The sequence below is a fragment of the Natrix helvetica genome, assembly GCF_964273705.1.
Source record: "Natrix helvetica genome assembly, chromosome: 1".
Lineage (NCBI taxonomy): Eukaryota > Metazoa > Chordata > Lepidosauria > Squamata > Natricidae > Natrix > Natrix helvetica.
This window is the reverse complement of record NC_138548.1, coordinates 190,798,833-190,821,831: the sequence shown is the minus strand read 5'-3', so window position 1 is coordinate 190,821,831 and position 22,999 is coordinate 190,798,833.

The following is a 22,999-nucleotide window of genomic DNA, read 5'->3' as shown; positions in this document are numbered from 1 at the left end:
TAACTTTTGACCCAGAGCTCAGTTTCGAACCAGATTCATATGTTAGAGGTGTCCTGAGTCGGGGAAGCTAAAAAACCACTCCATTCGCTGATCTGAGCTTTCCCTGAGGAGATAGACCAAAGCTTAAATCAGAATGGGCAAAAGAGCCCAATTCAGCCAGAAACCTAACTTTTGACCCAGAGCTCAGTTTCGAACCACATCCATATGTTAGAGGTGTCCTGAGTCGGGGAAGCTAAAAAACCACTCCATTCGCTGATCTGAGCTTTCCCTGAGGAGATAGACCAAAGCTTATATCAGAATTGGCAAAAAAGCCCAATTCAGCCAGAAACGTAACTTTTGACCCAGAGCTCAGTTTCGAACCAGATTCATATGTTAGAGGTGTCCTGAGTCGGGGAAGCTAAAAAAGCATTCCATTCGCTGATCTGAGCTTTCCCCGAGGAGTTGCAGCAAAGCTTATATCAGAATTGGCAAAGGAGCCCAATTCAGCCAGAAACGTAACTTTTGACCCAGAGCTCAGTTTCGAACCACATCCATATGTTAGTGGTGTCCTGATTCAGGGAAACTAAAAAACCACTCCATTCGCTGATCTGAGCTTTCCTTGAGGAGATAGACCAAAGCTAATACCAGAATTGGCAAAAGAGCCCAATTCAGCCAGAAACGTAACTTTTGACCCAGAGCTCAGTTTCGAACCACATCCATATGTTAGAGGTGTCCTGAGTCGGGGAAGCTAAAAAACCACTCCATTCGCTGATCTGAGCTTTCCCTGAGGAGATAGACCAAAGCTTATATCAGAATTGGCAAAAAAGCCCAATTCAGCCAGAAACGTAACTTTTGACGCAGAGCTCAGTTTCGAACCAGATTCATATGTTAGAGGTGTCCTGAGTCGGGAAAGCTAAAAAAGCATTCCATTCGCTGATCTGAGCTTTCCCCGAGGAGTTGCAGCAAAGCTTATATCAGAATTGGCAAAGGAGCCCAATTCAGCCAGAAACCTAACTTTTGACCCAGAGCTCAGTTTCGAACCAGATTCATATGTTAGAGGTGTCCTGAGTCGGGGAAGCTAAAAAACCACTCCATTCGCTGATCTGAGCTTTCCCTGAGGAGATAGACCAAAGCTTAAATCAGAATGGGCAAAAGAGCCCAATTCAGCCAGAAACGTAACTTTTGACCCAGAGCTCAGTTTCGAAATCAGATTCATATGTTAGAGGTGTCCTGAGTCGGGGAAGCTAAAAAAGCATTCAGTTCACTGATCTGAGCTTTCCCTGAGGAGTTGCAGCAAAGCTTATATCAGAATTGGCAAAAGAGCCCAATTCAGCCAGAAACGTAACTTTTGACCCAGAGCTCAGTTTCAAACCATATCCATATGTTAGTTGTGTCCTGAGTCGGGGAAGCTAAAAAACCATTCCATTCGCTGATCTGAGCTTTCCTTGAGGAGATAGACCAAAGCTTAAATCAGAATGGGCAAAAGAGCCCAATTCAGCCAGAAACGTAACTTTTGACCCAGAGCTCAGTTTCGAAACCAGATTCATATGTTAGAGGTGTCCTGAGTCGGGGAAGCTAAAAAAGCATTCAGTTCACTGATCTGAGCTTTCCCTGAGGAGTTGCAGCAAAGCTTATATCAGAATTGGCAAAGGAGCCCATTCAGCCAGAAACGTAACTTTTGACCCAGAGCTCAGTTTCGAACCACATCCATATGTTAGTGGTGTCCTGATTCAGGGAAGCTAAAAAACCACTCCATTCGCTGATCTGAGCTTTCCTTGAGGAGATAGACCAAAGCTAATACCAGAATTGGCAAAAGAGCCCAATTCAGCCAGAAACGTAACTTTTGACCCAGAGCTCAGTTTCGAACCACATCCATATGTTAGTGGTGTCCTGATTCAGGGAAGCTAAAAAACCACTCCATTCGCTGATCTGAGCTTTCCCTGAGGAGATAGACCAAAGCTTATATCAGAATTGGCAAAAAAGCCCAATTCAGCCAGAAACGTAACTTTTGACCCAGAGCTCAGTTTCGAACCAGATTCATATGTTAGAGGTGTCCTGAGTCGGGGAAGCTAAAAAAGCATTCCATTCGCTGATCTGAGCTTTCCCCGAGGAGTTGCAGCAAAGCTTATATCAGAATAGGCAAAGGAGCCCAATTCAGCCAGAAACGTAACTTTTGACCCAGAGCTCAGTTTCAAACCATATCCATATGTTAGTTGTGTCCTGAGTCGGGGAAGCTAAAAAACCATTCCATTCACTGATCTGAGCTTTCCCTGAGGAGTTGCAGCAAAGCTTATATCAGAGTTGGCAAAGGAGCCCATTCAGCCAGAAACGTAACTTTTGACCCAGAGCTCAGTTTCGAACCACATCCATATGTTAGTGGTGTCCTGATTCAGGGAAGCTAAAAAACCACTCCATTCGCTGATCTGAGCTTTCCTTGAGGAGATAGACCAAAGCTAATACCAGAATTGGCAAAAGAGCCCAATTCAGCCAGAAACGTAACTTTTGACCCAGAGCTCAGTTTCGAACCACATCCATATGTTAGTGGTGTCCTGAGTCGGGGAAGCTAAAAAACCATTCCATTCGCTGATCTGAGCTTTCCTTGAGGAGATAGACCAAAGCTTAAATCAGAATGGGCAAAAGAGCCCAATTCAGCCAGAAACGTAACTTTTGACCCAGAGCTCAGTTTCGAAACCAGATTCATATGTTAGAGGTGTCCTGAGTCGGGGAAGCTAAAAAAGCATTCAGTTCACTGATCTGAGCTTTCCCTGAGGAGTTGCAGCAAAGCTTATATCAGAATTGGCAAAGGAGCCCATTCAGCCAGAAACGTAACTTTTGACCCAGAGCTCAGTTTCGAACCACATCCATATGTTAGTGGTGTCCTGATTCAGGGAAGCTAAAAAACCACTCCATTCGCTGATCTGAGCTTTCCTTGAGGAGATAGACCAAAGCTAATACCAGAATTGGCAAAAGAGCCCAATTCAGCCAGAAACGTAACTTTTGACCCAGAGCTCAGTTTCGAACCACATCCATATGTTAGTGGTGTCCTGATTCAGGGAAGCTAAAAAACCACTCCATTCGCTGATCTGAGCTTTCCCTGAGGAGATAGACCAAAGCTTATATCAGAATTGGCAAAAAAGCCCAATTCAGCCAGAAACGTAACTTTTGACCCAGAGCTCAGTTTCGAACCAGATTCATATGTTAGAGGTGTCCTGAGTCGGGGAAGCTAAAAAAGCATTCCATTCGCTGATCTGAGCTTTCCCCGAGGAGTTGCAGCAAAGCTTATATCAGAATAGGCAAAGGAGCCCAATTCAGCCAGAAACGTAACTTTTGACCCAGAGCTCAGTTTCAAACCATATCCATATGTTAGTTGTGTCCTGAGTCGGGGAAGCTAAAAAACCATTCCATTCACTGATCTGAGCTTTCCCTGAGGAGTTGCAGCAAAGCTTATATCAGAGTTGGCAAAGGAGCCCATTCAGCCAGAAACGTAACTTTTGACCCAGAGCTCAGTTTCGAACCACATCCATATGTTAGTGGTGTCCTGATTCAGGGAAGCTAAAAAACCACTCCATTCGCTGATCTGAGCTTTCCTTGAGGAGATAGACCAAAGCTAATACCAGAATTGGCAAAAGAGCCCAATTCAGCCAGAAACGTAACTTTTGACCCAGAGCTCAGTTTCGAACCACATCCATATGTTAGTGGTGTCCTGATTCAGGGAAGCTAAAAAACCACTCCATTCGCTGATCTGAGCTTTCCCTGAGGAGATAGACCAAAGCTTATATCAGAATTGGCAAAAAAGCCCAATTCAGCCAGAAACGTAACTTTTGACCCAGAGCTCAGTTTCGAACCAGATTCATATGTTAGAGGTGTCCTGAGTCGGGGAAGCTAAAAAAGCATTCCATTTGCTGATCTGAGCTTTCCCCGAGGAGTTGCAGCAAAGCTTATATCAGAATTGGCAAAGGAGCCCAATTCAGCCAGAAACGTAACTTTTGACCCAGAGCTCAGTTTCAAACCATATCCATATGTTAGTTGTGTCCTGAGTCGGGGAAGCTAAAAAAGCATTCCATTCGCTGATCTGAGCTTTCCCCGAGGAGTTGCAGCAAAGCTTATATCAGAATTGGCAAAGGAGCCCAATTCAGCCAGAAACCTAACTTTTGACCCAGAGCTCAGTTTCAAACCATATCCATATGTTAGTTGTGTCCTGAGTCGGGGAAGCTAAAAAACCACTCCATTCGCTGATCTGAGCTTTCCCTGAGGAGATAGACCAAAGCTTATATCAGAATTGGCAAAAAAGCCCAATTCAGCCAGAAACGTAACTTTTGACCCAGAGCTCAGTTTCGAACCAGATTCATATGTTAGAGGTGTCCTGAGTCGGGGAAGCTAAAAAAGCATTCCATTCGCTGATCTGAGCTTTCCCTGAGGAGTTGCAGCAAAGCTTATATCAGAATTGGCAAAGGAGCCCATTCAGCCAGAAACGTAACTTTTGACCCAGAGCTCAGTTTCGAACCAGATTCATATGTTAGTGGTGTCCTGATTCGGGGAAGCTAAAAAACCACTCCATTCGCTGATCTGAGCTTTCCCTGAGGAGATAGACCAAAGCTTATATCAGAATTGGCAAAAAAGCCCAATTCAGCCAGAAACGTAACTTTTGACCCAGAGCTCAGTTTCGAACCACATCCATATGTTAGTGGTGTCCTGATTCAGGGAAGCTAAAAAACCACTCCATTCGCTGATCTGAGCTTTCCTTGAGGAGATAGACCAAAGCTAATACCAGAATTGGCAAAAGAGCCCAATTCAGCCAGAAACGTAACTTTTGACCCAGAGCTCAGTTTCGAACCACATCCATATGTTAGAGGTGTCCTGAGTCGGGGAAGCTAAAAAACCACTCCATTCGCTGATCTGAGCTTTCCCTGAGGAGATAGACCAAAGCTTATATCAGAATTGGCAAAAAAGCCCAATTCAGCCAGAAACGTAACTTTTGACCCAGAGCTCAGTTTCGAACCAGATTCATATGTTAGAGGTGTCCTGAGTCGGGGAAGCTAAAAAACCACTCCATTCGCTGATCTGAGCTTTCCCTGAGGAGATAGACCAAAGCTTAAATCAGAATGGGCAAAAGAGCCCAATTCAGCCAGAAACGTAACTTTTGACCCAGAGCTCAGTTTCGAAACCAGATTCATATGTTAGAGGTGTCCTGAGTCGGGGAAGCTAAAAAAGCATTCAGTTCACTGATCTGAGCTTTCCCTGAGGAGTTGCAGCAAAGCTTATATCAGAATTGGCAAAAGAGCCCAATTCAGCCAGAAACGTAACTTTTGACCCAGAGCTCAGTTTCAAACCATATCCATATGTTAGTTGTGTCCTGAGTCGGGGAAGCTAAAAAACCATTCCATTCACTGATCTGAGCTTTCCCTGAGAAGTTGCAGCAAAGCTTATATCAGAATTGGCAAAGGAGCCCATTCAGCCAGAAACGTAACTTTTGACCCAGAGCTCAGTTTCGAACCACATCCATATGTTAGTGGTGTCCTGATTCAGGGAAGCTAAAAAACCACTCCATTCGCTGATCTGAGCTTTCCCTGAGGAGATAGACCAAAGCTTATATCAGAATTGGCAAAAAAGCCCAATTCAGCCAGAAACGTAACTTTTGACCCAGAGATCAGTTTCGAACCAGATTCATATGTTAGAGGTGTCCTGAGTCGGGGAAGCTAAAAAACCACTCCATTCGCTGATCTGAGCTTTCCCTGAGGAGATAGACCAAAGCTTATATCAGAATTGGCAAAAAAGCCCAATTCAGCCAGAAACGTAACTTTTGACCCAGAGCTCAGTTTCGAACCACATCCATATGTTAGAGGTGTCCTGAGTCGGGGAAGCTAAAAAACCACTCCATTCGCTGATCTGAGCTTTCCCTGAGGAGATAGACCAAAGCTTATATCAGAATTGGCAAAAAAGCCCAATTCAGCCAGAAACGTAACTTTTGACCCAGAGCTCAGTTTCGAACCAGATTCATATGTTAGAGGTGTCCTGAGTCGGGGAAGCTAAAAAAGCATTCTATTCGCTGATCTGAGCTTTCCCCGAGGAGTTGCAGCAAAGCTTATATCAGAATTGGCAAAGGAGCCCAATTCAGCCAGAAACCTAACTTTTGACCCAGAGCTCAGTTTCGAACCAGATTCATATGTTAGAGGTGTCCTGAGTCGGGGAAGCTAAAAAACCACTCCATTCGCTGATCTGAGCTTTCCCTGAGGAGATAGACCAAAGCTTAAATCAGAATGGGCAAAAGAGCCCAATTTAGCCAGAAACGTAACTTTTGACCCAGAGCTCAGTTTCGAACCAGATTCATATGTTAGAGGTGTCCTGAGTCGGGGAAGCTAAAAAACCACTCCATTCGCTGATCTGAGCTTTCCTTGAGGAGATAGACCAAAGCTAATACCAGAATTGGCAAAAGAGCCCAATTCAGCCAGAAACGTAACTTTTGACCCAGAGCTCAGTTTCGAACCACATCCATATGTCAGTGGTGTCCTGATTCAGGGAAGCTAAAAAACCACTCCATTCGCTGATCTGAGCTTTCCCTGAGGAGATAGACCAAAGCTTATATCAGAATTGGCAAAAAAGCCCAATTCAGCCAGAAACGTAACTTTTGACCCAGAGCTCAGTTTCGAACGAGATTCATATGTTAGAGGTGTCCTGAGTCGGGGAAGCTAAAAAAGCATTCCATTCGCTGATCTGAGCTTTCCCCGAGGAGTTGCAGCAAAGCTTATATCAGAATTGGCAAAGGAGCCCAATTCAGCCAGAAACGTAACTTTTGACCCAGAGCTCAGTTTCGAACCACATCCATATGTTAGTGGTGTCCTGATTCAGGGAAACTAAAAAACCACTCCATTCGCTGATCTGAGCTTTCCTTGAGGAGATAGACCAAAGCTAATACCAGAATTGGCAAAAGAGCCCAATTCAGCCAGAAACGTAACTTTTGACCCAGAGCTCAGTTTCGAACCACATCCATATGTTAGAGGTGTCCTGAGTCGGGGAAGCTAAAAAACCACTCCATTCGCTGATCTGAGCTTTCCCTGAGGAGATAGACCAAAGCTTATATCAGAATTGGCAAAAAAGCCCAATTCAGCCAGAAACGTAACTTTTGACGCAGAGCTCAGTTTCGAACCAGATTCATATGTTAGAGGTGTCCTGAGTCGGGAAAGCTAAAAAAGCATTCCATTCGCTGATCTGAGCTTTCCCCGAGGAGTTGCAGCAAAGCTTATATCAGAATTGGCAAAGGAGCCCAATTCAGCCAGAAACCTAACTTTTGACCCAGAGCTCAGTTTCGAACCAGATTCATATGTTAGAGGTGTCCTGAGTCGGGGAAGCTAAAAAACCACTCCATTCGCTGATCTGAGCTTTCCCTGAGGAGATAGACCAAAGCTTAAATCAGAATGGGCAAAAGAGCCCAATTCAGCCAGAAACGTAACTTTTGACCCAGAGCTCAGTTTCGAAACCAGATTCATATGTTAGAGGTGTCCTGAGTCGGGGAAGCTAAAAAAGCATTCAGTTCACTGATCTGAGCTTTCCCTGAGGAGTTGCAGCAAAGCTTATATCAGAATTGGCAAAAGAGCCCAATTCAGCCAGAAACGTAACTTTTGACCCAGAGCTCAGTTTCGAAACCAGATTCATATGTTAGAGGTGTCCTGAGTCGGGGAAGCTAAAAAAGCATTCAGTTCACTGATCTGAGCTTTCCCTGAGGAGTTGCAGCAAAGCTTATATCAGAATTGGCAAAGGAGCCCATTCAGCCAGAAACGTAACTTTTGACCCAGAGCTCAGTTTCGAACCACATCCATATGTTAGTGGTGTCCTGATTCAGGGAAGCTAAAAAACCACTCCATTCGCTGATCTGAGCTTTCCTTGAGGAGATAGACCAAAGCTAATACCAGAATTGGCAAAAGAGCCCAATTCAGCCAGAAACGTAACTTTTGACCCAGAGCTCAGTTTCGAACCACATCCATATGTTAGTGGTGTCCTGATTCAGGGAAGCTAAAAAACCACTCCATTCGCTGATCTGAGCTTTCCCTGAGGAGATAGACCAAAGCTTATATCAGAATTGGCAAAGGAGCCCAATTCAGCCAGAAACGTAACTTTTGACCCAGAGCTCAGTTTCAAACCATATCCATATGTTAGTTGTGTCCTGAGTCGGGGAAGCTAAAAAAGCATTCCATTCGCTGATCTGAGCTTTCCCCGAGGAGTTGCAGCAAAGCTTATATCAGAATTGGCAAAGGAGCCCAATTCAGCCAGAAACCTAACTTTTGACCCAGAGCTCAGTTTCGAACCAGATTCATATGTTAGAGGTGTCCTGAGTCGGGGAAGCTAAAAAACCACTCCATTCGCTGATCTGAGCTTTCCCTGAGGAGATAGACCAAAGCTTAAATCAGAATGGGCAAAAGAGCCCAATTCAGCCAGAAACGTAACTTTTGACCCAGAGCTCAGTTTCGAAACCAGATTCATATGTTAGAGGTGTCCTGAGTCGGGGAAGCTAAAAAAGCATTCAGTTCACTGATCTGAGCTTTCCCTGAGGAGTTGCAGCAAAGCTTATATCAGAATTGGCAAAAGAGCCCAATTCAGCCAGAAACGTAACTTTTGACCCAGAGCTCAGTTTCAAACCATATCCATATGTTAGTTGTGTCCTGAGTCGGGGAAGCTAAAAAACCACTCCATTCGCTGATCTGAGCTTTCCCTGAGGAGATAGACCAAAGCTTATATCAGAATTGGCAAAAAAGCCCAATTCAGCCAGAAACGTAACTTTTGACCCAGAGCTCAGTTTCGAACCAGATTCATATGTTAGAGGTGTCCTGAGTCGGGGAAGCTAAAAAAGCATTCCATTCGCTGATCTGAGCTTTCCCTGAGGAGTTGCAGCAAAGCTTATATCAGAATTGGCAAAGGAGCCCATTCAGCCAGAAACGTAACTTTTGACCCAGAGCTCAGTTTCGAACCAGATTCATATGTTAGTGGTGTCCTGATTCAGGGAAGCTAAAAAACCACTCCATTCGCTGATCTGAGCTTTCCCTGAGGAGATAGACCAAAGCTTATATCAGAATTGGCAAAAAAGCCCAATTCAGCCAGAAACGTAACTTTTGACCCAGAGCTCAGTTTCGAACCACATCCATATGTTAGTGGTGTCCTGATTCAGGGAAGCTAAAAAACCACTCCATTCGCTGATCTGAGCTTTCCTTGAGGAGATAGACCAAAGCTAATACCAGAATTGGCAAAAGAGCCCAATTCAGCCAGAAACGTAACTTTTGACCCAGAGCTCAGTTTCGAACCACATCCATATGTTAGAGGTGTCCTGAGTCGGGGAAGCTAAAAAACCACTCCATTCGCTGATCTGAGCTTTCCCTGAGGAGATAGACCAAAGCTTATATCAGAATTGGCAAAAAAGCCCAATTCAGCCAGAAACGTAACTTTTGACCCAGAGCTCAGTTTCGAACCAGATTCATATGTTAGAGGTGTCCTGAGTCGGGGAAGCTAAAAAACCACTCCATTCGCTGATCTGAGCTTTCCCTGAGGAGATAGACCAAAGCTTAAATCAGAATGGGCAAAAGAGCCCAATTCAGCCAGAAACGTAACTTTTGACCCAGAGCTCAGTTTCGAAACCAGATTCATATGTTAGAGGTGTCCTGAGTCGGGGAAGCTAAAAAAGCATTCAGTTCACTGATCTGAGCTTTCCCTGAGGAGTTGCAGCAAAGCTTATATCAGAATTGGCAAAAGAGCCCAATTCAGCCAGAAACGTAACTTTTGACCCAGAGCTCAGTTTCAAACCATATCCATATGTTAGTTGTGTCCTGAGTCGGGGAAGCTAAAAAACCACTCCATTCGCTGATCTGAGCTTTCCCTGAGGAGATAGACCAAAGCTTATATCAGAATTGGCAAAAAAGCCCAATTCAGCCAGAAACGTAACTTTTGACCCAGAGCTCAGTTTCGAACCACATCCATATGTTAGAGGTGTCCTGAGTCGGGGAAGCTAAAAAACCACTCCATTCGCTGATCTGAGCTTTCCCTGAGGAGATAGACCAAAGCTTATATCAGAATTGGCAAAAAAGCCCAATTCAGCCAGAAACGTAACTTTTGACCCAGAGCTCAGTTTCGAACCAGATTCATATGTTAGAGGTGTCCTGAGTCGGGGAAGCTAAAAAAGCATTCTATTCGCTGATCTGAGCTTTCCCCGAGGAGTTGCAGCAAAGCTTATATCAGAATTGGCAAAGGAGCCCAATTCAGCCAGAAACCTAACTTTTGACCCAGAGCTCAGTTTCGAACCAGATTCATATGTTAGAGGTGTCCTGAGTCGGGGAAGCTAAAAAACCACTCCATTCGCTGATCTGAGCTTTCCCTGAGGAGATAGACCAAAGCTTAAATCAGAATGGGCAAAAGAGCCCAATTTAGCCAGAAACGTAACTTTTGACCCAGAGCTCAGTTTCGAACCAGATTCATATGTTAGAGGTGTCCTGAGTCGGGGAAGCTAAAAAACCACTCCATTCGCTGATCTGAGCTTTCCTTGAGGAGATAGACCAAAGCTAATACCAGAATTGGCAAAAGAGCCCAATTCAGCCAGAAACGTAACTTTTGACCCAGAGCTCAGTTTCGAACCACATCCATATGTCAGTGGTGTCCTGATTCAGGGAAGCTAAAAAACCACTCCATTCGCTGATCTGAGCTTTCCCTGAGGAGATAGACCAAAGCTTATATCAGAATTGGCAAAAAAGCCCAATTCAGCCAGAAACGTAACTTTTGACCCAGAGCTCAGTTTCGAACGAGATTCATATGTTAGAGGTGTCCTGAGTCGGGGAAGCTAAAAAAGCATTCCATTCGCTGATCTGAGCTTTCCCCGAGGAGTTGTAGCAAAGCTTATATCAGAATTGGCAAAGGAGCCCATTCAGCCAGAAACGTAACTTTTGACCCAGAGCTCAGTTTCGAACCAGATTCATATGTTAGTGGTGTCCTGATTCAGGGAAGCTAAAAAACCACTCCATTCGCTGATCTGAGCTTTCCCTGAGGAGATAGACCAAAGCTTATATCAGAATTGGCAAAAAAGCCCAATTCAGCCAGAAACGTAACTTTTGACCCAGAGCTCAGTTTCGAACCACATCCATATGTTAGTGGTGTCCTGATTCAGGGAAACTAAAAAACCACTCCATTCGCTGATCTGAGCTTTCCTTGAGGAGATAGACCAAAGCTAATACCAGAATTGGCAAAAGAGCCCAATTCAGCCAGAAACGTAACTTTTGACCCAGAGCTCAGTTTCGAACCACATCCATATGTTAGAGGTGTCCTGAGTCGGGGAAGCTAAAAAACCACTCCATTCGCTGATCTGAGCTTTCCCTGAGGAGATAGACCAAAGCTTATATCAGAATTGGCAAAAAAGCCCAATTCAGCCAGAAACGTAACTTTTGACCCAGAGCTCAGTTTCGAACCAGATTCATATGTTAGAGGTGTCCTGAGTCGGGAAAGCTAAAAAAGCATTCCATTCGCTGATCTGAGCTTTCCCCGAGGAGTTGCAGCAAAGCTTATATCAGAATTGGCAAAGGAGCCCAATTCAGCCAGAAACCTAACTTTTGACCCAGAGCTCAGTTTCGAACCAGATTCATATGTTAGAGGTGTCCTGAGTCGGGGAAGCTAAAAAACCACTCCATTCGCTGATCTGAGCTTTCCCTGAGGAGATAGACCAAAGCTTAAATCAGAATGGGCAAAAGAGCCCAATTCAGCCAGAAACCTAACTTTTGACCCAGAGCTCAGTTTCGAACCACATCCATATGTTAGAGGTGTCCTGAGTCGGGGAAGCTAAAAAACCACTCCATTCGCTGATCTGAGCTTTCCCTGAGGAGATAGACCAAAGCTTATATCAGAATTGGCAAAAAAGCCCAATTCAGCCAGAAACGTAACTTTTGACCCAGAGCTCAGTTTCGAACCAGATTCATATGTTAGAGGTGTCCTGAGTCGGGGAAGCTAAAAAAGCATTCCATTCGCTGATCTGAGCTTTCCCCGAGGAGTTGCAGCAAAGCTTATATCAGAATTGGCAAAGGAGCCCAATTCAGCCAGAAACCTAACTTTTGACCCAGAGCTCAGTTTCGAACCAGATTCATATGTTAGAGGTGTCCTGAGTCGGGGAAGCTAAAAAACCACTCCATTCGCTGATCTGAGCTTTCCCTGAGGAGATAGACCAAAGCTTATATCAGAATTGGCAAAAAAGCCCAATTCAGCCAGAAACGTAACTTTTGACCCAGAGCTCAGTTTCGAACCACATCCATATGTTAGAGGTGTCCTGAGTCGGGGAAGCTAAAAAACCACTCCATTCGCTGATCTGAGCTTTCCCTGAGGAGATAGACCAAAGCTTATATCAGAATTGGCAAAAAAGCCCAATTCAGCCAGAAACGTAACTTTTGACCCAGAGCTCAGTTTCGAACCAGATTCATATGTTAGAGGTGTCCTGAGTCGGGGAAGCTAAAAAAGCATTCCATTCGCTGATCTGAGCTTTCCCCGAGGAGTTGCAGCAAAGCTTATATCAGAATTGGCAAAGGAGCCCAATTCAGCCAGAAACCTAACTTTTGACCCAGAGCTCAGTTTCGAACCAGATTCATATGTTAGAGGTGTCCTGAGTCGGGGAAGCTAAAAAACCACTCCATTCGCTGATCTGAGCTTTCCCTGAGGAGATAGACCAAAGCTTAAATCAGAATGGGCAAAAGAGCCCAATTCAGCCAGAAACGTAACTTTTGACCCAGAGCTCAGTTTCGAACCAGATTCATATGTTAGAGGTGTCCTGAGTCGGGGAAGCTAAAAAACCACTCCATTCGCTGATCTGAGCTTTCCTTGAGGAGATAGACCAAAGCTAATACCAGAATTGGCAAAAGAGCCCAATTCAGCCAGAAACGTAACTTTTGACCCAGAGCTCAGTTTCGAACCACATCCATATGTTAGTGGTGTCCTGATTCAGGGAAGCTAAAAAACCACTCCATTCGCTGATCTGAGCTTTCCCTGAGGAGATAGACCAAAGCTTATATCAGAATTGGCAAAAAAGCCCAATTCAGCCAGAAACGTAACTTTTGACCCAGAGCTCAGTTTCGAACCAGATTCATATGTTAGAGGTGTCCTGAGTCGGGGAAGCTAAAAAAGCATTCCATTCGCTGATCTGAGCTTTCCCTGAGGAGTTGTAGCAAAGCTTATATCAGAATTGGCAAAGGAGCCCATTCAGCCAGAAACGTAACTTTTGACCCAGAGCTCAGTTTCGAACCAGATTCATATGTTAGTGGTGTCCTGATTCAGGGAAGCTAAAAAACCACTCCATTCGCTGATCTGAGCTTTCCCTGAGGAGATAGACCAAAGCTTATATCAGAATTGGCAAAAAAGCCCAATTCAGCCAGAAACGTAACTTTTGACCCAGAGCTCAGTTTCGAACCACATCCATATGTTAGTGGTGTCCTGATTCAGGGAAACTAAAAAACCACTCCATTCGCTGATCTGAGCTTTCCTTGAGGAGATAGACCAAAGCTAATACCAGAATTGGCAAAAGAGCCCAATTCAGCCAGAAACGTAACTTTTGACCCAGAGCTCAGTTTCGAACCACATCCATATGTTAGAGGTGTCCTGAGTCGGGGAAGCTAAAAAACCACTCCATTCGCTGATCTGAGCTTTCCCTGAGGAGATAGACCAAAGCTTATATCAGAATTGGCAAAAAAGCCCAATTCAGCCAGAAACGTAACTTTTGACCCAGAGCTCAGTTTCGAACCAGATTCATATGTTAGAGGTGTCCTGAGTCGGGAAAGCTAAAAAAGCATTCCATTCGCTGATCTGAGCTTTCCCCGAGGAGTTGCAGCAAAGCTTATATCAGAATTGGCAAAGGAGCCCAATTCAGCCAGAAACCTAACTTTTGACCCAGAGCTCAGTTTCGAACCAGATTCATATGTTAGAGGTGTCCTGAGTCGGGGAAGCTAAAAAACCACTCCATTCGCTGATCTGAGCTTTCCCTGAGGAGATAGACCAAAGCTTAAATCAGAATGGGCAAAAGAGCCCAATTCAGCCAGAAACGTAACTTTTGACCCAGAGCTCAGTTTCGAAACCAGATTCATATGTTAGAGGTGTCCTGAGTCGGGGAAGCTAAAAAAGCATTCAGTTCACTGATCTGAGCTTTCCCTGAGGAGTTGCAGCAAAGCTTATATCAGAATTGGCAAAAGAGCCCAATTCAGCCAGAAACGTAACTTTTGACCCAGAGCTCAGTTTCAAACCATATCCATATGTTAGTTGTGTACTGAGTCGGGGAAGCTAAAAAACCATTCCATTCGCTGATCTGAGCTTTCCTTGAGGAGATAGACCAAAGCTTAAATCAGAAAGGGCAAAAGAGCCCAATTCAGCCAGAAACGTAACTTTTGACCCAGAGCTCAGTTTCGAAACCAGATTCATATGTTAGAGGTGTCCTGAGTCGGGGAAGCTAAAAAAGCATTCAGTTCACTGATCTGAGCTTTCCCTGAGGAGTTGCAGCAAAGCTAATACCAGAATTGGCAAAAGAGCCCAATTCAGCCAGAAACGTAACTTTTGACCCAGAGCTCAGTTTCGAACCACATCCATATGTTAGTGGTGTCCTGATTCAGGGAAGCTAAAAAACCACTCCATTCGCTGATCTGAGCTTTCCCTGAGGAGATAGACCAAAGCTTATATCAGAATTGGCAAAAAAGCCCAATTCAGCCAGAAACGTAACTTTTGACCCAGAGCTCAGTTTCGAACCAGATTCATATGTTAGAGGTGTCCTGAGTCGGGGAAGCTAAAAAACCACTCCATTCGCTGATCTGAGCTTTCCCCGAGGAGTTGTAGCAAAGCTTATATCAGAATTGGCAAAGGAGCCCATTCAGCCAGAAACGTAACTTTTGACCCAGAGCTCAGTTTCGAACCAGATTCATATGTTAGTGGTGTCCTGATTCAGGGAAGCTAAAAAACCACTCCATTCGCTGATCTGAGCTTTCCCTGAGGAGATAGACCAAAGCTTATATCAGAATTGGCAAAAAAGCCCAATTCAGCCAGAAACGTAACTTTTGACCCAGAGCTCAGTTTCGAACCACATCCATATGTTAGTGGTGTCCTGATTCAGGGAAACTAAAAAACCACTCCATTCGCTGATCTGAGCTTTCCTTGAGGAGATAGACCAAAGCTAATACCAGAATTGGCAAAAGAGCCCAATTCAGCCAGAAACGTAACTTTTGACCCAGAGCTCAGTTTCGAACCACATCCATATGTTAGAGGTGTCCTGAGTCGGGGAAGCTAAAAAACCACTCCATTCGCTGATCTGAGCTTTCCCTGAGGAGATAGACCAAAGCTTATATCAGAATTGGCAAAAAAGCCCAATTCAGCCAGAAACGTAACTTTTGACCCAGAGCTCAGTTTCGAACCAGATTCATATGTTAGAGGTGTCCTGAGTCGGGAAAGCTAAAAAAGCATTCCATTCGCTGATCTGAGCTTTCCCCGAGGAGTTGCAGCAAAGCTTATATCAGAATTGGCAAAGGAGCCCAATTCAGCCAGAAACCTAACTTTTGACCCAGAGCTCAGTTTCGAACCAGATTCATATGTTAGAGGTGTCCTGAGTCGGGGAAGCTAAAAAACCACTCCATTCGCTGATCTGAGCTTTCCCTGAGGAGATAGACCAAAGCTTAAATCAGAATGGGCAAAAGAGCCCAATTCAGCCAGAAACGTAACTTTTGACCCAGAGCTCAGTTTCGAACCACATCCATATGTTAGAGGTGTCCTGAGTCGGGGAAGCTAAAAAACCACTCCATTCGCTGATCTGAGCTTTCCCTGAGGAGATAGACCAAAGCTTATATCAGAATTGGCAAAAAAGCCCAATTCAGCCAGAAACGTAACTTTTGACCCAGAGCTCAGTTTCGAACCAGATTCATATGTTAGAGGTGTCCTGAGTCGGGGAAGCTAAAAAAGCATTCCATTCGCTGATCTGAGCTTTCCCCGAGGAGTTGCAGCAAAGCTTATATCAGAATTGGCAAAGGAGCCCAATTCAGCCAGAAACCTAACTTTTGACCCAGAGCTCAGTTTCGAACCAGATTCATATGTTAGAGGTGTCCTGAGTCGGGGAAGCTAAAAAACCACTCCATTCGCTGATCTGAGCTTTCCCTGAGGAGATAGACCAAAGCTTATATCAGAATTGGCAAAAAAGCCCAATTCAGCCAGAAACGTAACTTTTGACCCAGAGCTCAGTTTCGAACCACATCCATATGTTAGAGGTGTCCTGAGTCGGGGAAGCTAAAAAACCACTCCATTCGCTGATCTGAGCTTTCCCTGAGGAGATAGACCAAAGCTTATATCAGAATTGGCAAAAAAGCCCAATTCAGCCAGAAACGTAACTTTTGACCCAGAGCTCAGTTTCGAACCAGATTCATATGTTAGAGGTGTCCTGAGTCGGGGAAGCTAAAAAAGCATTCCATTCGCTGATCTGAGCTTTCCCCGAGGAGTTGCAGCAAAGCTTATATCAGAATTGGCAAAGGAGCCCAATTCAGCCAGAAACCTAACTTTTGACCCAGAGCTCAGTTTCGAACCAGATTCATATGTTAGAGGTGTCCTGAGTCGGGGAAGCTAAAAAACCACTCCATTCGCTGATCTGAGCTTTCCCTGAGGAGATAGACCAAAGCTTAAATCAGAATGGGCAAAAGAGCCCAATTCAGCCAGAAACGTAACTTTTGACCCAGAGCTCAGTTTCGAACCAGATTCATATGTTAGAGGTGTCCTGAGTCGGGGAAGCTAAAAAACCACTCCATTCGCTGATCTGAGCTTTCCTTGAGGAGATAGACCAAAGCTAATACCAGAATTGGCAAAAGAGCCCAATTCAGCCAGAAACGTAACTTTTGACCCAGAGCTCAGTTTCGAACCACATCCATATGTTAGTGGTGTCCTGATTCAGGGAAGCTAAAAAACCACTCCATTCGCTGATCTGAGCTTTCCCTGAGGAGATAGACCAAAGCTTATATCAGAATTGGCAAAAAAGCCCAATTCAGCCAGAAACGTAACTTTTGACCCAGAGCTCAGTTTCGAACCAGATTCATATGTTAGAGGTGTCCTGAGTCGGGGAAGCTAAAAAAGCATTCCATTCGCTGATCTGAGCTTTCCCTGAGGAGTTGTAGCAAAGCTTATATCAGAATTGGCAAAGGAGCCCATTCAGCCAGAAACGTAACTTTTGACCCAGAGCTCAGTTTCGAACCAGATTCATATGTTAGTGGTGTCCTGATTCAGGGAAGCTAAAAAACCACTCCATTCGCTGATCTGAGCTTTCCCTGAGGAGATAGACCAAAGCTTATATCAGAATTGGCAAAAAAGCCCAATTCAGCCAGAAACGTAACTTTTGACCCAGAGCTCAGTTTCGAACCACATCCATATGTTAGTGGTGTCCTGATTCAGGGAAACTAAAAAACCACTCCATTCGCTGATCTGAGCTTTCCTTGAGGAGATAGACCAAAGCTAATACCAGAATTGGCAAAAGAGCCCAATTCAGCCAGAAACGTAACTTTTGACCCAGAGCTCAGTTTCGAACCACATCCATATGTTAGAGGTGTCCTGAGTCGGGGAAGCTAAAAAACCACTCCATTCGCTGATCTGAGCTTTCCCTGAGGAGATAGACCAAAGCTTATATCAGAATTGGCAAAAAAGCCCAATTCAGCCAGAAACGTAACTTTTGACCCAGAGCTCAGTTTCGAACCAGATTCATATGTTAGAGGTGTCCTGAGTCGGGAAAGCTAAAAAAGCATTCCATTCGCTGATCTGAGCTTTCCCCGAGGAGTTGCAGCAAAGCTTATATCAGAATTGGCAAAGGAGCCCAATTCAGCCAGAAACCTAACTTTTGACCCAGAGCTCAGTTTCGAACCAGATTCATATGTTAGAGGTGTCCTGAGTCGGGGAAGCTAAAAAACCACTCCATTCGCTGATCTGAGCTTTCCCTGAGGAGATAGACCAAAGCTTAAATCAGAATGGGCAAAAGAGCCCAATTCAGCCAGAAACGTAACTTTTGACCCAGAGCTCAGTTTCGAAACCAGATTCATATGTTAGAGGTGTCCTGAGTCGGGGAAGCTAAAAAAGCATTCAGTTCACTGATATGAGCTTTCCCTGAGGAGTTGCAGCAAAGCTTATATCAGAATTGGCAAAAGAGCCCAATTCAGCCAGAAACGTAACTTTTGACCCAGAGCTCAGTTTCAAACCATATCCATATGTTAGAGGTGTCCTGAGTCGGGGAAGCTAAAAAACCACTCCATTCGCTGATCTGAGCTTTCCCTGAGGAGATAGACCAAAGCTTAAATCAGAATGGGCAAAAGAGCCCAATTCAGCCAGAAACGTAACTTTTGACCCAGAGCTCAGTTTCGAACCACATCCATATGTTAGAGGTGTCCTGAGTCGGGGAAGCTAAAAAACCACTCCATTCGCTGATCTGAGCTTTCCCTGAGGAGATAGACCAAAGCTTATATCAGAATTGGCAAAAAAGCCCAATTCAGCCAGAAACGTAACTTTTGACCCAGAGCTCAGTTTCGAACCAGATTCATATGTTAGAGGTGTCCTGAGTCGGGGAAGCTAAAAAAGCATTCCATTCGCTGATCTGAGCTTTCCCCGAGGAGTTGCAGCAAAGCTTATATCAGAATTGGCAAAGGAGCCCAATTCAGCCAGAAACCTAACTTTTGACCCAGAGCTCAGTTTCGAACCAGATTCATATGTTAGAGGTGTCCTGAGTCGGGGAAGCTAAAAAACCACTCCATTCGCTGATCTGAGCTTTCCCTGAGGAGATAGACCAAAGCTTATATCAGAATTGGCAAAAAAGCCCAATTCAGCCAGAAACGTAACTTTTGACCCAGAGCTCAGTTTCGAACCACATCCATATGTTAGAGGTGTCCTGAGTCGGGGAAGCTAAAAAACCACTCCATTCGCTGATCTGAGCTTTCCCTGAGGAGATAGACCAAAGCTTATATCAGAATTGGCAAAAAAGCCCAATTCAGTCAGAAACGTAACTTTTGACCCAGAGCTCAGTTTCGAACCAGATTCATATGTTAGAGGTGTCCTGAGTCGGGGAAGCTAAAAAAGCATTCCATTCGCTGATCTGAGCTTTCCCCGAGGAGTTGCAGCAAAGCTTATATCAGAATTGGCAAAGGAGCCCAATTCAGCCAGAAACCTAACTTTTGACCCAGAGCTCAGTTTCGAACCAGATTCATATGTTAGAGGTGTCCTGAGTCGGGGAAGCTAAAAAACCACTCCATTCGCTGATCTGAGCTTTCCCTGAGGAGATAGACCAAAGCTTAAATCAGAATGGGCAAAAGAGCCCAATTCAGCCAGAAACGTAACTTTTGACCCAGAGCTCAGTTTCGAACCAGATTCATATGTTAGAGGTGTCCTGAGTCGGGGAAGCTAAAAAAACACTCCATTCGCTGATCTGAGCTTTCCTTGAGGAGATAGACCAAAGCTAATACCAGAATTGGCAAAAGAGCCCAATTCAGCCAGAAACGTAACTTTTGACCCAGAGCTCAGTTTCGAACCACATCCATATGTTAGTGGTGTCCTGATTCAGGGAAGCTAAAAAACCACTCCATTCGCTGATCTGAGCTTTCCCTGAGGAGATAGACCAAAGCTTATATCAGAATTGGCAAAAAAGCCCAATTCAGCCAGAAACGTAACTTTTGACCCAGAGCTCAGTTTCGAACCAGATTCATATGTTAGAGGTGTCCTGAGTCGGGGAAGCTAAAAAAGCATTCCATTCGCTGATCTGAGCTTTCCCTGAGGAGTTGTAGCAAAGCTTATATCAGAATTGGCAAAGGAGCCCATTCAGCCAGAAACGTAACTTTTGACCCAGAGCTCAGTTTCGAACCAGATTCATATGTTAGTGGTGTCCTGATTCAGGGAAGCTAAAAAACCACTCCATTCGCTGATCTGAGCTTTCCCTGAGGAGATAGACCAAAGCTTATATCAGAATTGGCAAAAAAGCCCAATTCAGCCAGAAACGTAACTTTTGACCCAGAGCTCAGTTTCGAACCACATCCATATGTTAGTGGTGTCCTGATTCAGGGAAACTAAAAAACCACTCCATTCGCTGATCTGAGCTTTCCTTGAGGAGATAGACCAAAGCTAATACCAGAATTGGCAAAAGAGCCCAATTCAGCCAGAAACGTAACTTTTGACCCAGAGCTCAGTTTCGAACCACATCCATATGTTAGAGGTGTCCTGAGTCGGGGAAGCTAAAAAACCACTCCATTCGCTGATCTGAGCTTTCCCTGAGGAGATAGACCAAAGCTTATATCAGAATTGGCAAAAAAGCCCAATTCAGCCAGAAACGTAACTTTTGACCCAGAGCTCAGTTTCGAACCAGATTCATATGTTAGAGGTGTCCTGAGTCGGGAAAGCTAAAAAAGCATTCCATTCGCTGATCTGAGCTTTCCCCGAGGAGTTGCAGCAAAGCTTATATCAGAATTGGCAAAGGAGCCCAATTCAGCCAGAAACCTAACTTTTGACCCAGACTTCAGTTTCGAACCAGATTCATATGTTAGAGGTGTCCTGAGTCGGGGAAGCTAAAAAACCACTCCATTCGCTGATCTGAGCTTTCCCTGAGGAGATAGACCAAAGCTTAAATCAGAATGGGCAAAAGAGCCCAATTCAGCCAGAAACGTAACTTTTGACCCAGAGCTCAGTTTCGAAACCAGATTCATATGTTAGAGGTGTCCTGAGTCGGGGAAGCTAAAAAAGCATTCAGTTCACTGATATGAGCTTTCCCTGAGGAGTTGCAGCAAAGCTTATATCAGAATTGGCAAAAGAGCCCAATTCAGCCAGAAACGTAACTTTTGACCCAGAGCTCAGTTTCAAACCATATCCATATGTTAGTTGTGTCCTGAGTCGGGGAAGCTAAAAAACCATTCCATTCGCTGATCTGAGCTTTCCTTGAGGAGATAGACCAAAGCTTAAATCAGAAAGGGCAAAAGAGCCCAATTCAGCCAGAAACGTAACTTTTGACCCAGAGCTCAGTTTCGAAACCAGATTCATATGTTAGAGGTGTCCTGAGTCGGGGAAGCTAAAAAAGCATTCAGTTCACTGATCTGAGCTTTCCCTGAGGAGTTGCAGCAAAGCTTATATCAGAATTGGCAAAGGAGCCCATTCAGCCAGAAACGTAACTTTTGACCCAGAGCTCAGTTTCGAACCACATCCATATGTTAGTGGTGTCCTGATTCAGGGAAGCTAAAAAACCACTCCATTCGCTGATCTGAGTTTTCCTTGAGGAGATAGAGCAAAGCTAATACCAGAATTGGCAAAAGAGCCCAATTCAGCCAGAAACGTAACTTTTGACCCAGAGCTCAGTTTCGAACCACATCCATATGTTAGTGGTGTCCTGATTCAGGGAAGCTAAAAAACCACTCCATTCGCTGATCTGAACTTTCCCTGAGGAGATAGACCAAAGCTTATATCAGAATTGGCAAAAAAGCCCAATTCAGCCAGAAACGTAACTTTTGACCCAGAGCTCAGTTTCGAACCAGATTCATATGTTAGAGGTGTCCTGAGTCGGGGAAGCTAAAAAAGCATTCCATTCGCTGATCTGAGCTTTCCCCGAGGAGTTGCAGCAAAGCTTATATCAGAATTGGCAAAGGAGCCCAATTCAGCCAGAAACGTAACTTTTGACCCAGAGCTCAGTTTCAAACCATATCCATATGTTAGTTGTGTCCTGAGTCGGGGAAGCTAAAAAACCATTCCATTCACTGATCTGAGCTTTCCCTGAGGAGTTGCAGCAAAGCTTATATCAGAATTGGCAAAGGAGCCCATTCAGCCAGAAACGTAACTTTTGACCCAGAGCTCAGTTTCGAACCACATCCATATGTTAGTGGTGTCCTGATTCAGGGAAGCTAAAAAACCACTCCATTCGCTGATCTGAGCTTTCCTTGAGGAGATAGACCAAAGCTAATACCAGAATTGGCAAAAGAGCCCAATTCAGCCAGAAACGTAACTTTTGACCCAGAGCTCAGTTTCGAACCACATCCATATGTTAGTGGTGTCCTGATTCAGGGAAGCTAAAAAACCACTCCATTCGCTGATCTGAGCTTTCCCTGAGGAGATAGACCAAAGCTTATATCAGAATTGGCAAAAAAGCCCAATTCAGCCAGAAACGTAACTTTTGACCCAGAGCTCAGTTTCGAACCAGATTCATATGTTAGAGGTGTCCTGAGTCGGGGAAGCTAAAAAAGCATTCCATTTGCTGATCTGAGCTTTCCCCGAGGAGTTGCAGCAAAGCTTATATCAGAATTGGCAAAGGAGCCCAATTCAGCCAGAAACGTAACTTTTGACCCAGAGCTCAGTTTCGAACCACATCCATATGTTAGTGGTGTCCTGATTCAGGGAAGCTAAAAAACCACTCCATTCGCTGATCTGAGCTTTCCCTGAGGAGATAGACCAAAGCTTATATCAGAATTGGCAAAAAAGCCCAATTCAGCCAGAAACGTAACTTTTGACCCAGAGCTCAGTTTCGAACCAGATTCATATGTTAGAGGTGTCCTGAGTCGGGAAAGCTAAAAAAGCATTCCATTCGCTGATCTGAGCTTTCCCCGAGGAGTTGCAGCAAAGCTTATATCAGAATTGGCAAAGGAGCCCAATTCAGCCAGAAACCTAACTTTTGACCCAGAGCTCAGTTTCGAACCAGATTCATATGTTAGAGGTGTCCTGAGTCGGGGAAGCTAAAAAACCACTCCATTCGCTGATCTGAGCTTTCCCTGAGGAGATAGACCAAAGCTTAAATCAGAATGGGCAAAAGAGCCCAATTCAGCCAGAAACGTAACTTTTGACCCAGAGCTCAGTTTCGAAACCAGATTCATATGTTAGAGGTGTCCTGAGTCGGGGAAGCTAAAAAAGCATTCAGTTCACTGATCTGAGCTTTCCCTGAGGAGTTGCAGCAAAGCTTATATCAGAATTGGCAAAAGAGCCCAATTCAGCCAGAAACGTAACTTTTGACCCAGAGCTCAGTTTCAAACCATATCCATATGTTAGTTGTGTCCTGAGTCGGGGA